We start from the raw sequence: 14,754 nt of genomic DNA on the forward strand, positions 1-14,754 counted from the left end.
AGGATATGCCAATGGACTCAAGTAGATCAAAGAGGGGCCTGGTGAATATGTTGTAAAGCGTCCGGGACAAACAGGAACTTTTGGGGGACTCCACAGGGTGTAGGGGCAGGTGGGGCACTGTGGTTCTCGGCAAACACTCTCATGGATCTGCCCTCAAGGAATACAAAGCCACCCAGGTAGTGACTTCAGGTGAAAAGCATGCTGTGGCAGTCAGGTGTTGGCAGAGGATCTGGTAATCAACCTGATTGAAAGCAGCTGAGATATCTAAGAGAAGGAGGAGGGCAGATTTTCCCTGATCTCTGAACTCACCCAACTGGTATTTGAGGTCAAGCATGGCAGATTTTGTGCCGTGAACAGGTCGGAATCCAGACTGTTCTACGGCCAGAATGTGGTGGGTTTCCAAGAATTGTTGGATCTGTATACATGCAGCTCTGACCAGAAAATTTTAAGAGAAACGGGATAGTGGTGATGGGCTGATAGTTGTTGGGGACTGCAGGATCAAAAGAGGTTTTTTGATCAGAGGGAGTACCCACGCTTCTTTAAGGTTGGCTGGCACTTGGCCTGATGAAAATGAGGCATTCATGAATTTCATGATGAATGGGATCAGTTTGTCTGTGCAGTCCTTAATAATAGATGCAGGGCAAATGTCGCCTTTGCACCTAGAGGGTTTCAGGCTCTTGAGACTCGAGACTACTTCAGTATGGGAGACGGTGGTAAAGTGAAACAACAGGGATTAGTTGGTCTTTGGTGTAGTCACTGGGTGGAATAAGGACAAAGGCATACAAGGGAATTTCAGTTGGAATAGCTTGTGGAGGATTTTTTTCATGCATGATCTTAATCTTCTCCAGCATTACCGTTTGGATTTTTAAACACCTGTGCTCATCTTTGACAATGATTGGGGTATGGGGGGATAGCTGGGGTTTCTAATTCCTTCAGGATTGTGAAAATCTCACTAGTATTGGATTTTGCACTGGCAATTCTCTGATTGTAGAATGTATGAATACAAACCAAATACGGCAATTTACACAAGGTGATTGGTTTAGTCCTGGTCAGAGCTTGTCTTTGCTAGAATCACTAGCATCTTCTCTGATGAAAAGCCATTTTATGTCATTCGATAACAAAAAGAAGGTTTTGATTTAATCGCAACCACTGGCACTGCTCTGGGCACACTTCCTGTTAGGCAGAAACCTGTGCAGTTCCCTCTGGGACCACTGCAAAAGATTTAAGACTACAGATGTTTGGCAGTAAACCCACTTGGTAGCAGTCTGTACCACACAGATTCACTTGGTAGCTGTGGCTGAGCAGTCAGACTTCCCTCAAGAAGAGTTAGGCAGTATACAGAGTATTCACCATAGGTCAAAAGAACACAGTAGAACAAGCAAACACTGACCAGAGCTTGGTGTAAAAGAAATATAATTATTTATTTAAAACCACATCTAATAAAACACACTGGCACTAATATCAAGCAGTTCAAAAACATGGTCACTAAAAGATATACACTCCCTTCAACGATTAGTTAGACAAGTCTTAAGTAAAGCAACACTTATTTTCAGACAGCGGTGAGCGCTTAACAAAGATGGCACTCTAATCAATCGGTTTAAAAGGGAGAGAAAGGCAGAGCAAAGATAGAAACAGATCCCAACACTTTCGGAAGAACACAGTAGGAGAAAAAGGCAGGTTAAAACCGTAAAGTCAAAGTTAACAAGGCCGGACCCACTTTAAGAGGCTCCGGTCGAAATGTGTCCAAGGTCACACGGTTCAAAAGTGCCCAAAAGTCTTGCAATCAGTTCAGAAAGAGTTGGACCAAAAGAAAGGGACCAGTTAGAGGGTCAAGGCGGCCAGCCCAGTCCAGAAGGTTAAGGGATTATTATTACCTTGTAGCAATCTTTAGAAAGGGAGGCCTGGCGGTCACGGTACCTTAAAGTGGTGAGAATACTCCAGCGGGGGCAGTTGTTCCTGGCAGCGGATGCAAGTCGGTGCTTCGTCCGGGGGAAGGATCTCGTCGGGGAGGAAGGAGTCCGTTGCACTGCCAGGGAAGAAACCAGCCGCAGAGTTCTCAGTTAAAAGGAGCGGTCCTTTTATTCGCGGTCCAGTGGTAAGTGGCTATTCGGTTGCCGAGGTGCTTGGCACGGGCAATTCGACCACAAGACGTCCTGGGATGCGTGAAAAAGAAGGTAAACTGGTTGTGCCCACCAGTCAGGGGAAGAAGACTCTCCAGCCGGGAGATCTTCTCTGTCGTTGGGAAGTGGTGAGTCGGTCCAAGGTAACTCAGTCCAGGGTGCCTAAACCCCCTCCCACACCCTCTGTGGTACCCAGACAGAGGGGCACCACTTTTGGAGGCTTCTGTGGGGAAGCCCACCAAAAAGTGGAACAAAGGGCTTGACTTGGGTTGGAGTCACAGAAGAGAACAGAAACGCCATTTTAGAATCGAGCACTGGCAAAAAATACCAACCGGCGAATTAATATTAAATAAATAAACCGGCGGTATGTTCGAGGCTATGAGAATTAAATAATTAAAGTTGGTAGCCTCGAACAATGGGAAAATCCCATAGAGATATATTTGCGGTCGAATATAAAAAGTAGTATCCACTGCCACCAGCCAAAACTCGATCAGGGGGGATGGAGACATGCCCCCTCGAATAAAAGACCCCGGGTCAATCGAATTGCCCCGACCAGTACGTCCACAAAAAGATGGTTTGTACTGGTTTCTGTTCATAATTTGGGACTAGTAAAGCCAATAGTGACTTTACATGCCCTGGGAGACAGTAGTCAGTCCCAGGGTATGGAGTCTATGGTGGGGTGTCACTATGACACCCCTGTGTCACTGCACTGATGGTGCGGTGTAACACACATAGTAAAAACACATGAGACCTTATGGAGTAAAAGACCCCATAGCCCATAAAACACATTAACAGTCAAAGCAGCCCCTCAAATCATGTCCAAGAGTTTGAGGAAAAGAGACTCACTCTTGGCAGGAGAAAAAAACAAACTCCAGAAATCCAGCAAAGCTGCTGGGGCACTCACTAGGTTAGGAAATTCAGCCTAAACAGAGAATTCTCCCTAACACTCGCCCCCCCAGACTAAGGGACAGGAGGATTTAATCTACTCCTGGATGAATCTCATACCTCTAGTCGATGACATACATCCTAGAGAGACCATCAGCATTTTGGTGGTGACACCCTGACCTGTGCTCAATGGTGAAATCAAACCCTTGCAGGCAGATTGACCATCTCAATAGTTTTGGGTTTTCCCCTTTCATTTGCATTAACCATCTCAAGGGTTGGTGGTCAGTCTGAATGACAAAAGTAGAACCATACAAGTATGGCCTAAACTTCTTCAGAGCCCACACAATAGCAAAACACTCTCGTTCAATGGTTGCCCACCTTGTTTCAGGATCCTTCAGTTTTCTACTGATGAAGCAAATGGGGTGCTGCCTACCTTTCCCATCCAGTTGACTGAGGACTGCACCTATTCCTACATTTGAAGCATCTGTCTGCACAATGAACGTTTGGTGGTAGTCAGGAGCTCTGAGTACTGGGGCTTGGCAAAGAGCCTTTTTCATGGTTTCAAAGGCCTGATTGCATTCCACCTAACCTTTTTAGGGAATTGAGGAGGGGAGATGACATTCAGGGGAGAAGCTATGGACCCATAGTTCTCTATGAAATTCCTGTAGTACCCAGTGAGGCCTAAGAATGCGCTACCCTGGGTCTGAGTAGTAGGTGTTGTCCAATTTTGCACAGCTTTAATCTTACTGGGCAAAGGCCTTATTTCTCCACCTCCTACCTCATGTCCAAGGTAGACCACTTTACTCTGTCCAATCCGGCATTTACTTGCCTTTATCGTCAGATTGGCCTTTCCAAGAGCCTGCAAAACATATCTCAGGTGGTCCACATGTTCTTCCCAGGAATTGCTGAACACTGCTATGTCATCCAAGTATGCCATGCAGAAGTCCTCCATCCCATTCAGAACCTGGTTTACCATCCTTTGAAATGTAGCAGGTGCATTTTTCAATCCAAAAGGCATAACCTTAAACTGGTATAAGCCAACTGGGGTAGAAAATGCAGTTTTCTCCTTGGCATGGTCTGTCAGGGCTATTTGCCAATAGCCTGACGTCAAGTCAAATGTGCTGAGGAACTTGGCTGCACCAAGTCTATCCACCAACTCATCTGTCCTTGGAAAGGGTGGGCATCAGTCTTAGTGACTGCATTAAGAGCTCTGTAATCCACACAGAATGTAAGTTCTTTAGATCCTGCCTTTGGTACTAACACAACTGGGCTAGACCATGAACTAGTAGAGGGCTCTATTAACACGAGATCAAGCATCTTGCTGACCTCACCTTTGATGTGGGTTCTTACATTTTCTGACATTCGATATCCTCATCTTTTGACTGGCAGACCAGTGAGTATGTCATGCTGTCCCCAGGGGGTCAAGCCTGGTGAAAGTGAGAACAGGGAGGCAAACTGATTTAACATAGATTTGCACTCTTCATGTTGCTCAGGTGTCAGATTTGAAGAGAGATTTACTCCTTCAATCTTTTCGTCTAAAGGTAAGCCTCTGAGGAGATCAGGAAGAGCTTCACTCTCTTCTTCTTCCTCTGATGATGCTAGAAGCAAAGCTCCTACATCAGGTCTGGAGACATATGCTTTTAGTCTGTTGGTGTGGAAGACTGTTGGAGCCTCCTTGAGATTGCCCAAGTCCACCAGATAGTTGACCTCTCCAAGTTTTCCCACAACCTTGAAGGGTCCCATCCATTTGTCTTGCAAGGCCCTCTGCCTTGTTGGAATCATAACGAGAACTAGCTGGTCCTGAGTAAACTCAACCATGTTAGCCTTTTGGTCATGCCAGTGCTTGACCAATGCTTGTCCAGCTTTCAAGTTATCACTTGCTTCTGCCATCATTTGCGACAATCTCCTTCGGAGACCTATCACATAGTCAGTCACTCTGACTGGCTTGGGGGAAGGAGCACTCTCCAACCCCTCCTTGATCAGGGCCAATGGACCTCTGACCGGATGACCATAAAGAAGTTCAAAGGGAGAATAACCTACTCCCTCCTGAGGGACTTCTCTATAAGCAAAGAGAAGGCATGGCAGTAGAAGGTCCCACTTTCTTTTAAGGGGGTCCACTAAAGCACCTATCATGCTCTTCATGGTTCTGTTGAACCTTTCAACCAGCCCATTTGTCCGAGGGTGGTATGCGGTTGAGAACTTGTAAGTAACTCTGCAGGTTTTCCACATGGCTTTCATGTAGTGGGACATAAAATTCGACCCCCTGTCAGAGATTACTTCCTTAGGAAACCCAACCCTGGTAAAAAATACCAAGGAGGGCCTTAGACACAGCCGGAGCTGTAACAGTCCTCATAGGAATTGCCTCAGGGTAACTAGTAGCATGGTCTACTACAACAAGTATAAACCTGTTGCCTGAGGAGGTTGGAAGATCAAGGGGACCACCAATGTCAATCCCTACTCTCTCAAATGGGACTCCCACTACAGGGAGAGGCACTAAAGGTGCCACATTCTTGGAGCCAACCTTACCAGAAGTCTGGCAGGTGTGGCAACTCCTGCAGTACTTATCTACTTCAGCCCCCATCTTTGGCCAATAAATGTAGAGTGAGAGCCTTTCATTAGTCTTCTTGAAACTCAAGTGACCAGCCAAAGGAATCTCATGGGCTAACTGCAAGAACTGTGGTCTGTTCTCTTGGGGTACTACAAGTCGTTTGTTGTCCCCAGGTGCAGACTCCGTTGGTTCACTGTAGAAGAGGCCATCTTCCCAGTGTAACCTATATTTCCCTTGCCCTTCAGCCTGCGCATCTGCCTGGTGGCGAAGACCTTCCAGAGTTGGACATTCTCTCTGTCCCTTACTGAAGTCTGCCCTGTTGGGTCCACCTTCTGCCAGTAAAGACTGCAGCTCAGGATGGTTAACAGGATCCAGATCTCCAATGAGTTCCTGGCCTTCCACTAGCTCTTCCTCAGAGTCTAGTTCAACCACACAGGGTTGTACCTTCCTCTCAGCCTCAGCTGGAGGGGGAGTTACTGGTGTAACTTTGGACAACCTAGGGGAAGTCCTTGTTGGCTGCACTGGAGTGCTGGTTGTGAGGTTCTTTTTAGAAGCTTTAGGTTTCCCTTTTTCTTCTAGTTTCTTAGAGACAGCAGCTGACATCTCCAGTGGAGCAGGAGTGATCTCTTTCTTCATCATTTCCTTGGGAGCACCTCTCATGGTTCTCTCCCTTGCAGGTCTGGTGAGCTCCTGTAACCTTTTACTAGGAGGTCTGGGGGTATGTGACACTACTCCAAAAGTTTTCAAGTCATTACCCAACAGAACCCTTCCTGGCACCTCACTTTGTATGCTGACAGGTATCTTCACAGTCATGTCATTACACTGGATGAGAACTGGTAATTGGGGAAGCATCTGCACAGGCCCTCCAGCTAACTTGGTGAGGCGTTTGGGTGCCTTAGCAACATCCTCAGCCTGAAAAAACGATTTGTCCACCACAGTTATGCTGGCCCCAGTGTCCCTAATGTCAGGAGTCTCCGGACCATTCACCTGGACACTGTCCTTATAATACTCTTTAGTATTATCTGGGATAGAATTATAGACATCTAAGTTCTGTTGTTCCCACAAACCCAGAGACTCTTGGTTTCTTTCAGATTGAGCAATAAAACGTTTGTACTCTAATTCAAGCTTAATTTTTTCAAGTTCAAAATAAGCAGGGTTACATGTAGGACCTGGTATAGGCCCAGTAGGTACAGTAGGTAAGGCAGACAGAGGCTCAGCGTGGCTAACTTGATTAGGTTCACTTTCCTCTTCTGACTCATTATCAAGACTTTGATTTAGATCAATACCATCACTGTTTTCTACATTTGCTGGGGGGGGTAGATTCCTCTGTACCACCCAGACTTTGGTTTTCTAACAATCTTTCTATAAGTTCCATTTTCTTGCCCTTCTCAGAGAGATTCTTATGTCTACACAATATTTTTAATCAATCAGCAGTTTTGGCAGACAATGATTCTAGGGTATAACTCTCCATTGCAGACATAGTTAGAAAATCAGCTTATTAGTGCTAAGCTTTGTGGTTAGTTTTCCTAAAGTATTCAAAAAGCACACTAAAGTGTATACTCAATACAAATCCCACCGCTGTACACCAGTGTTAGGCAGAAACCTGTGCAATTCCCTCTGGGACCACTGCAAAAGATTTAAGACTACAGGTGTTTGGCAGTAAACCCACTTGATAGCAGTCTGTACCACACAGATTCACTTGGTAGCTGTGGCTGAGCAGTCAGACTTCCCTCAAGAAGAGTTAGGCAGTATACTGAGTGTTCACCATAGGTCAAAAGAACACCGTAGAACAAGCAAACACTGACCAGAGCTTGGTGTAAAAGAGATATAATTATTTATTTAAAACCACATCTAATAAAACACCCTGGCACTAATATCAAGCAGTTCAAAAACACGGTCACTAAAAAATATACACTCCCTTCAACGATTAGTTAGACAAGTCTTAAGTAAAGCAACACTTATTTTCAGACAGCGGTGAGCGCTTAACGAAGATGGCACTCTAATCAATCGGTTTAAAAGGGAGAGAAAGGCAGAGCAAAGATAGAAACAGATCCCAACACTTTCGGAAGAACACAGTAGTAGGAGAAGAAGGCAGGTTAAAACCGTAAAGTCAAAGTTAACAAGGCCGGACTCACTTTAAGAGGCTCCGGTCTAAATGTGTCCAAGGTCACACGGTTCAAAAGTGCCCAAAAGTCTTGCAATCAATTTAGAAAGAGTTGGACCAAAAGAAAGGGACCAGTTAGAGGGTCAAGGCGGCCAGCCTAGTCCAGAAGGTTAAGGGATTATTATTACCTTGTAGCAATCTTTAGAAAGGGAGGCCTGGCGGACACGGTACCTTAAAGTGGTGAGGATACTCCAGCGGGGGCAGTTGTTCCTGGCAGCGGATGAAAGTTGGTGCTTCATCCGGGGGAAGAGAGGATCTCGTCGGGGAGGAAGACAGGAGTCCGTTGCACTGCCAGGGTAGAAACCAGCCGCGGAGTTCTCAGTTAAAAGGAGCAGTCCTTTTATTTCGCGGTCCAGTGGTAAGTGGCTATCCGGTTGCCGGGGTGCTTGGCACGGGCAATTCGACCACAAGACATCCTGGGATGCGAGAAAAAGAAGGTAAACTGGTTGTGCCCACCAGTCAGGGGAAGAAGAATCTCCAGCCGGGAGATCTTCTCTGTCGTTGGGAAGTGGTGAGTCGGTTCCGCAGGGCTCCACCGGTGGTGTCGTCGTAGCAGGTCGGCTCAGCTTCTCCCTCGTCGGATTTTCTGGTCCTGTGGTGACTTCTAAAGTTCCAGTCCCAAAAGCCCTGCTTTTATGCAGCACACCCCCATTCACTCAGCCTAGCTGTCAATCAAACATGCTAAGTGGTGAGCAGGCCGGCTCACCACTTGGGCCAATCACACAAGAGTGCGACTTGAGTTACCAAGGTAACTCAGTCCAGGGTGCCTAAACCCCCTCCCACACCTCCTGTGGTACCCAGACAGAGTGGCACCACTTTTGGAGGCTTCTGTGGAGAAGCCCGCCAAAATGTGGAACAAAGGGCTCCATTTGGGTTGGAGTAACAGAAGAGAACACAAACGCCATTTTAGAATCAAGTTCTGGCAAAAAATACCAACCAGCGAATTCATATTAAATAAATAAACCGGCGGTATGTTCGAGGCTATGAGAATTAAATAATTAAAGATGGTAGCCTGGAACAATGGGAAAATCCCATAGAGATATATTTGCGGTCGAATATAAAAAGTAGTATGCGGTCGAATATAAAAAGTAGTATCCACTGCCGCCAGTCAAAACTCGATCGGGGGGACGGTGACGTGCCCCCTCGAATAACAGACCCCTGGGCAATCGAATTGCCCTGACCAGTACGTCCACAATAAGATGGTTTGTACTGGTTTCTGTTCATAATTTGGGACTACTAAAGCCAATGGTGACTTTATATGCCCTGGGAGACAGTAGTCAGTCCCAGGGTATGGAGTCTATGGTGAGGTGTCACTATGACACCCCTGTGTCACTGCACTGAGGGTGCTGTGTAACACACATAGTAAAAACACATGAGACCCTATGGAGTAAAAGACCCCATAGCCCATAAAACAAATTAACAGTCAAAGGAGCCCCTCAAATCATGTCCAAGAGTGTGAGGAAAAGAGACTCACTCTTGGCAGGAGAAAAAAACAAACTCCAGAAATCCAGCAAAGCTGCTGGGGGACACACTAGGTTAGTAAATTCAGCCGAAACAGAGAATTCTCCATAACACTTCCCTACATTGGTTTTGAACCATTCTGCATCATTGCAGTACTGCCACCAATGGGAGCAGTCCACTGCAAACTGCTCGGCCATGTCCACTGTGCATGTTAACACAAGCATCCCCAGACATATGTGAGCCCAATTTGCATCTGGTCTTTCCCCTTCTATAATGGCATGGCAAGCTGAAAAACGATGGTCTGGAGGGTTGTCCTGAGCAATGCCAGAGGTTAATATTACATTAAAAATATCCAGCTAACAACTTTTTTTTTGAAGATGTTATGTCATTTGGTCTAAGGTCACATGTCATTCCCTGTGATGTCATCATGGTAATTACTGTTTGTGAAACTTAAAAAACATCCTACAAGATTTTGGCCATAGAATGTTGGCAGTTATGCCCTTTAACCCCTCTCAAGGTAGTGGCGCAACGTTAGGCCAGTGACATTATTGCATTGAGCAAAGCTGCACCGTGAAAAAATACTTGTTGAGGTAGCGGCCAGGAATGTGTAGTGGCATTGTAGTGATAGACAGACACAGGGGAAACAGCATGCACATCAGTAAAGACAGACTAGCCTGTTATGCCTACAACGCAGGCCCTCAATGAAATGCCTTGGAAATAATGCCTTTTGCCTGTGCGCCAATACTCCATGGCTCCAATACGTGCTCACACTAGGACACCTGGGTATATGTCTCCTGGCAACCATCTATCATGCCTGCTAGATGGCAAGCTGGATCCCAGATGAGGGCCCACCATGAGCTCACCAATGCAAGTGATATACATGACTTTTATGTAAAGTACTTCAAAATGTAATATGGCGTTCATCCCCGTTCCAGGGGGTGGAACGGAGGGAAAACGGCCTGGCAGCACAAGTTGGCCGATAATGAGGGAGCCGGGCCGGTATCCCCCGTTCTAGCCCCTGGAATGGGGGATGAAGGCTATTAGCACGCCGGGTTGCCAAAGTGGTAACGCGGGGTGATAAAAAAAAGGATTTTCCTTCCTACAACGGTACGTGCGCGGCATACCGTTGTGAGAAGGAAAATACTTTTCCAAGATGGCTGACATAGAAACGGAAGGCGGGGCTACATACGGAGCCCCTCTTCCCTTTCCATGGTGGCCAGCAGGAGGCGATTGGAAAGAGCAGATGCTGCGGCGTCACACGCCATCACAGAAAAAATGTAAGTAGGGGGGTGGGGAGAAAGAAATTAGTCACAAAGGGAAGGGAGAAGATGGCAGGGGGAGCAGTCAACCAGGCGGCTTTGAACTCGGGCTTCTACCAGTGGTTCAAGGCTGCGTTGCTAGCCATCTGATTGGCTGGCTCCCCCACCCGGGTGCTAATGGTCCTTATTAATCTGGCCTTCAGGATGGGTGGCACCGGTAAAACTAAGGTAAAGTAAAGCTTATTGAGTGTTGTACGGTGCCCCTCATCACGTGGAATCATTTGGCTACCCTATTACCATGAGATGACTCTCCCAACCCCCAGGGAGGTGTCTTTGACAAGGGTACCCGTTGATCGCTTCTCCAAGTTTAATCTAGATACCTCTGCCCCCTGGTTTTTGTGCCCTTCTGCCAGTCCCGTGGCAGAGCTTGGCACATTCAGGGATTTTTTGGTGCTTGGTGTGTACTGCCTTGGCTTGTCAGAGCCGCCATCTGCAGCTGTGGTCATGGAATCTGATTGGCCACCCAAGTGCGACCCTCCATTATCCTAAACTATGATCATTGTGTGTGTGCGTGCGCTCATACTTCATGCCACCCCTGCATAAGTCAGTGCCCCACTTGGACACCCCAGTCAAGAGTCTGGACATGCCTCTGGTTACGGCATGGCTCCCTCAGGGCACATGTTCTGCACGCTTTGTTTTCGGCAGAGCATGTAAACGTGAGGCACTTGCATGGATTAACGCATGGGTGATAATGAGGTGAAGGGTGCATTTGCCTGGAGTACCCTGTATGAAGCCGAAGTGTCTAAAGGGAGGTGCTGTGGCGTGTGTGGTTTGTTAGCTGACATGGGCTATTCCATCCTCACATGTCAGAGCGAGGTTTCATGATTTTTTAACCAACACCCCTTCCTCCATCACACTGATGTGCTTTGAGATGCGCTCTATGAGTAGAAATCTCAGGGGTTTTGACTTTCAAATGAGAGCAGGTATGCATCCCACGTGGGAGTTTGAGGCTGGGCTTGCCTTTAATTGGGACAGCGTGGCTTCAGCCATACTGTGAGTCACGTGGTAGTTGGTATACCCCAGGAATCAGTGTGTCTGACCTTTCCAAAGTTGCCTCTGCAGGAGCAGGATTCCAGGATCTGGCAGACAAAGCAAGGAGAGAATCCAGGACAGGGTGTGTGGCACCTGGCAGAGGATGTGGGAGGAATGAGATAAGAGAGATGAGGTGGGGATTAGAGGTGGGGGGAGAGTGAGTTGGAAGCAGGGACTCTGAAGTTGTCCATGTAGGCTCTGAGGCCATTGTAAAATGGAGAGGAATTGGTGGTCTGCTATGATGGTGTGTCAAATGGTGTGGAGGTGGTTTGTTGTGCGCTAAAACAATGTACAGTTTAATGCATTGGTTGGGTAAGGGCCTGTCTCTTTGAAATGCGAGAAAGAGTAAAGGCATTTGTATTCCTGTTTGAGGGATAGACAGGCCCCAAGTGGAAATCAGCAGTTGGTCAGCTTACACGAAACACTTTCTCTGCTCATAGTATGTATTCACGTTTGGACATGTTGTTGACGTGCGGGACAATCACAGAGTGTTTTGTTGCCTGCGATATAGGGAACATTTCAGTGAGTGATCACGGCCCTGTGACGATGCACTTGAAATTCAGACATCCATTTCCAGATCATTCTCTTGGAAATTGAATACTTCCCTTTCATTGGATGATGACATTTTAGAGAAGATTAAATCTGAGGCTAATTTTTTTGTGGTGGAGAATCGTTCCGATGAGGTTAGTGTACAGAACACTTGGGAGGCTTTTAAGTGTTGTATGCGTGGGATTTGTTTGGGATTATCGAGTGGTAAAAAAAGGAGGAGAGTATTAGATTGGAACTTGAAAGGAAAATAGGTGTTATATCCAGAGATTTGATGTTTGATCTGTCGAATTCAGCAAAGTTGACACTATTAAAAAAGTTTAAAAGGGAATTGAATGATATATTATCTTTAAGGGTGGAACGTAGCTTATTTTATTCTCATTGTTCTTACTTTGAGAAAGGTGAAAAATGCGATAGATGGCTCGCATACAGATTGAAGCAGAAATTGTCAGAGGCTGCAATTGCTTCCATCATTGATACTGACGGTAGGATTACATTTGACCCACATACAATTAATTTGGTTTTCCATGACTTTTATGTGGATTTATATCACAATGAAACTGGGGTCAATGGTATTGGGAGTACTTTCTTTAGTAAATCTAGAACTTCCAAAAATTTCAGATGAAGAATGTCGGCTTCTGGCAACGGACCTTACGGTTGATGAAGTGAAAAATGCAATTTCTAGATTGAACGTTGGTAAATCTCCTGGCCCTGACAGACTTCCTTGTGAATTTTATAAGATTCTCCCTGAATAAGCTATCAAACTTTTAAGGGATATGTCCATTGCTAGTAAATCATCAGGGATACTGCCTGTCAGCACAAGAAACGCCTCAATATCTGTTTTTTTGAAGAAAGGGAAAGATGACAACTATCCAATAAACTATCACCATATCAGTCCCATCAATACTGATAATAAAATTTTAGCTAAGGTTTTGGCTTTACGATTAGAATCATATCTTCCAAAGTTGATTGGTATCGAACAGTCTGGTTTCATGAGGAATAGACGTACGCTGAGTAATATTAGACAATTGTTTCACACTATGGAGCGACCTACGAAGATTGATTGTGATGCAGCTGTCTTCTCCCTCGACGCAGAGAAAGCTTTCAACCGGCTTAATTGGAAGTATTTGTTTTCCGTTTTAAAGGAAATTAATCTTGGGGTGGAGTTTATCTCGTGGGTTGAGCATTTATACTCCGATCCGTCGGCTGATATCAATACAAATGGAATCAGGTCTGAAAGATTTGTTTTGAAGAGGGGAACTCGCCAGGGATGTCCATTCTCTCCGCTCTTATTTATTCTGGCGATTGAACCGTTGGCTCTCTTTCTGAAAAATGAACCTGGTTTGGAAGGAGTGAGTTGTTGGGGTGTTACACAGAAGACATGGTTTTATGCGGACAATCTTTTGTTTGTTTGTAGGAATTTGGATGATTCCCTCCCATGTTTGATGCAGATTTTGTGAGTTCTACGCATCCTCGGGGTTCAAGGTAAACTGGTTTAAGTCAGAGGTTTTGCCTCTTTCGTTTCAGTGTAATCTTTAGTGACCGGATCAGGATTTAAATGGTGTGATTTACGGCTGCGGTATTTAGGCATCTGGTTGACATCCTCAGTTATGAGTATTGTTGTGGAGAAAATGAATGAGATTACTTGAGAATGTAGATTGGTGCTGGAAAGGTGGACTCTTCTTAATTTGTCATTATGGGGGAAGGTTAACGGCCTTAAGATGAATTTGACTCCGAGAGTTAATTATGTGACAAGTATGCTGCCTCTGAAAATCAATAATTGCTATTGGAAAGATCTAGATTGTCTCATGCAGGAGTTTTTGTGGGACAGGAAACCCCTGAGACTTAGCATTTGGAAACTGCAACTTCCAGTTCATGAAGGTGGACTGGGGGTTCTGAATTTTAAGGCGTCTCATTTAGCGTTTTTTTCACATTCGTTCGTACCCTTTTTGAGTGCAAATCCGGATAGATGGGCTTTGGCAGAATCTAATGCCTTTGGTCCACTTGGACTAGAAGCGTTTTTGACAACTAATTCTAAGGATAGAGGATGCAGATCATTTGTAACGGCGTCTCTACCCACGGTTTGGAGTGAGCCGTTGACATTATTGGACATGGATGCTTTCAGGAGTTTACGTGAGTCCATTTGGTTGAATCCTAAGATTAGGGACAACAACAAACCCATTTTTTGGCCTGATTGGTTTTTTGCTGGTATTAGAATGATTGGTGATCTTGGGAAGGATGGTATATGGATGTCTGCTAACGAGTTGCGGGAGAAATGTGATTTTTGGGATCTGACAGACTCGACCTATAGACGTTTGAAGAGGTCAATAGGCGACGTTGATTGGACTTACACAATAGACTTGGATATTCTTGTGCCGCCTGAGGAGAACGGAGGTGGTTTAGCGAGTAGAATCTATAAATTGATTGTATCAAACTACTGTAATAATGACGCACTGCGGAATGTCTGGAGTTTGAGAATAGGGTCTGAAATCACACCTGATAGTTGGAGAAAAATTTTAGGAATGTTTCCTTGTGCTCTTTCAACTTAGGCGAAAGGTCCCGTCAATTCAAGATTCTTAATCGCGTTTATTGGTGCCCAGAAAAGCGAAAAATTAGAGGTATGATGGATAATGATGAATGTTGGGGTTGTGGACATGCAGTGGGTTCATTGGAACATAT

Source organism: Ambystoma mexicanum, chromosome 1p, assembly GCF_040938575.1.
Source record: "Ambystoma mexicanum isolate Mex_15411 chromosome 1p, UKY_AmexF1_1, whole genome shotgun sequence".
NCBI classification, from domain to species: domain Eukaryota; kingdom Metazoa; phylum Chordata; class Amphibia; order Caudata; family Ambystomatidae; genus Ambystoma; species Ambystoma mexicanum.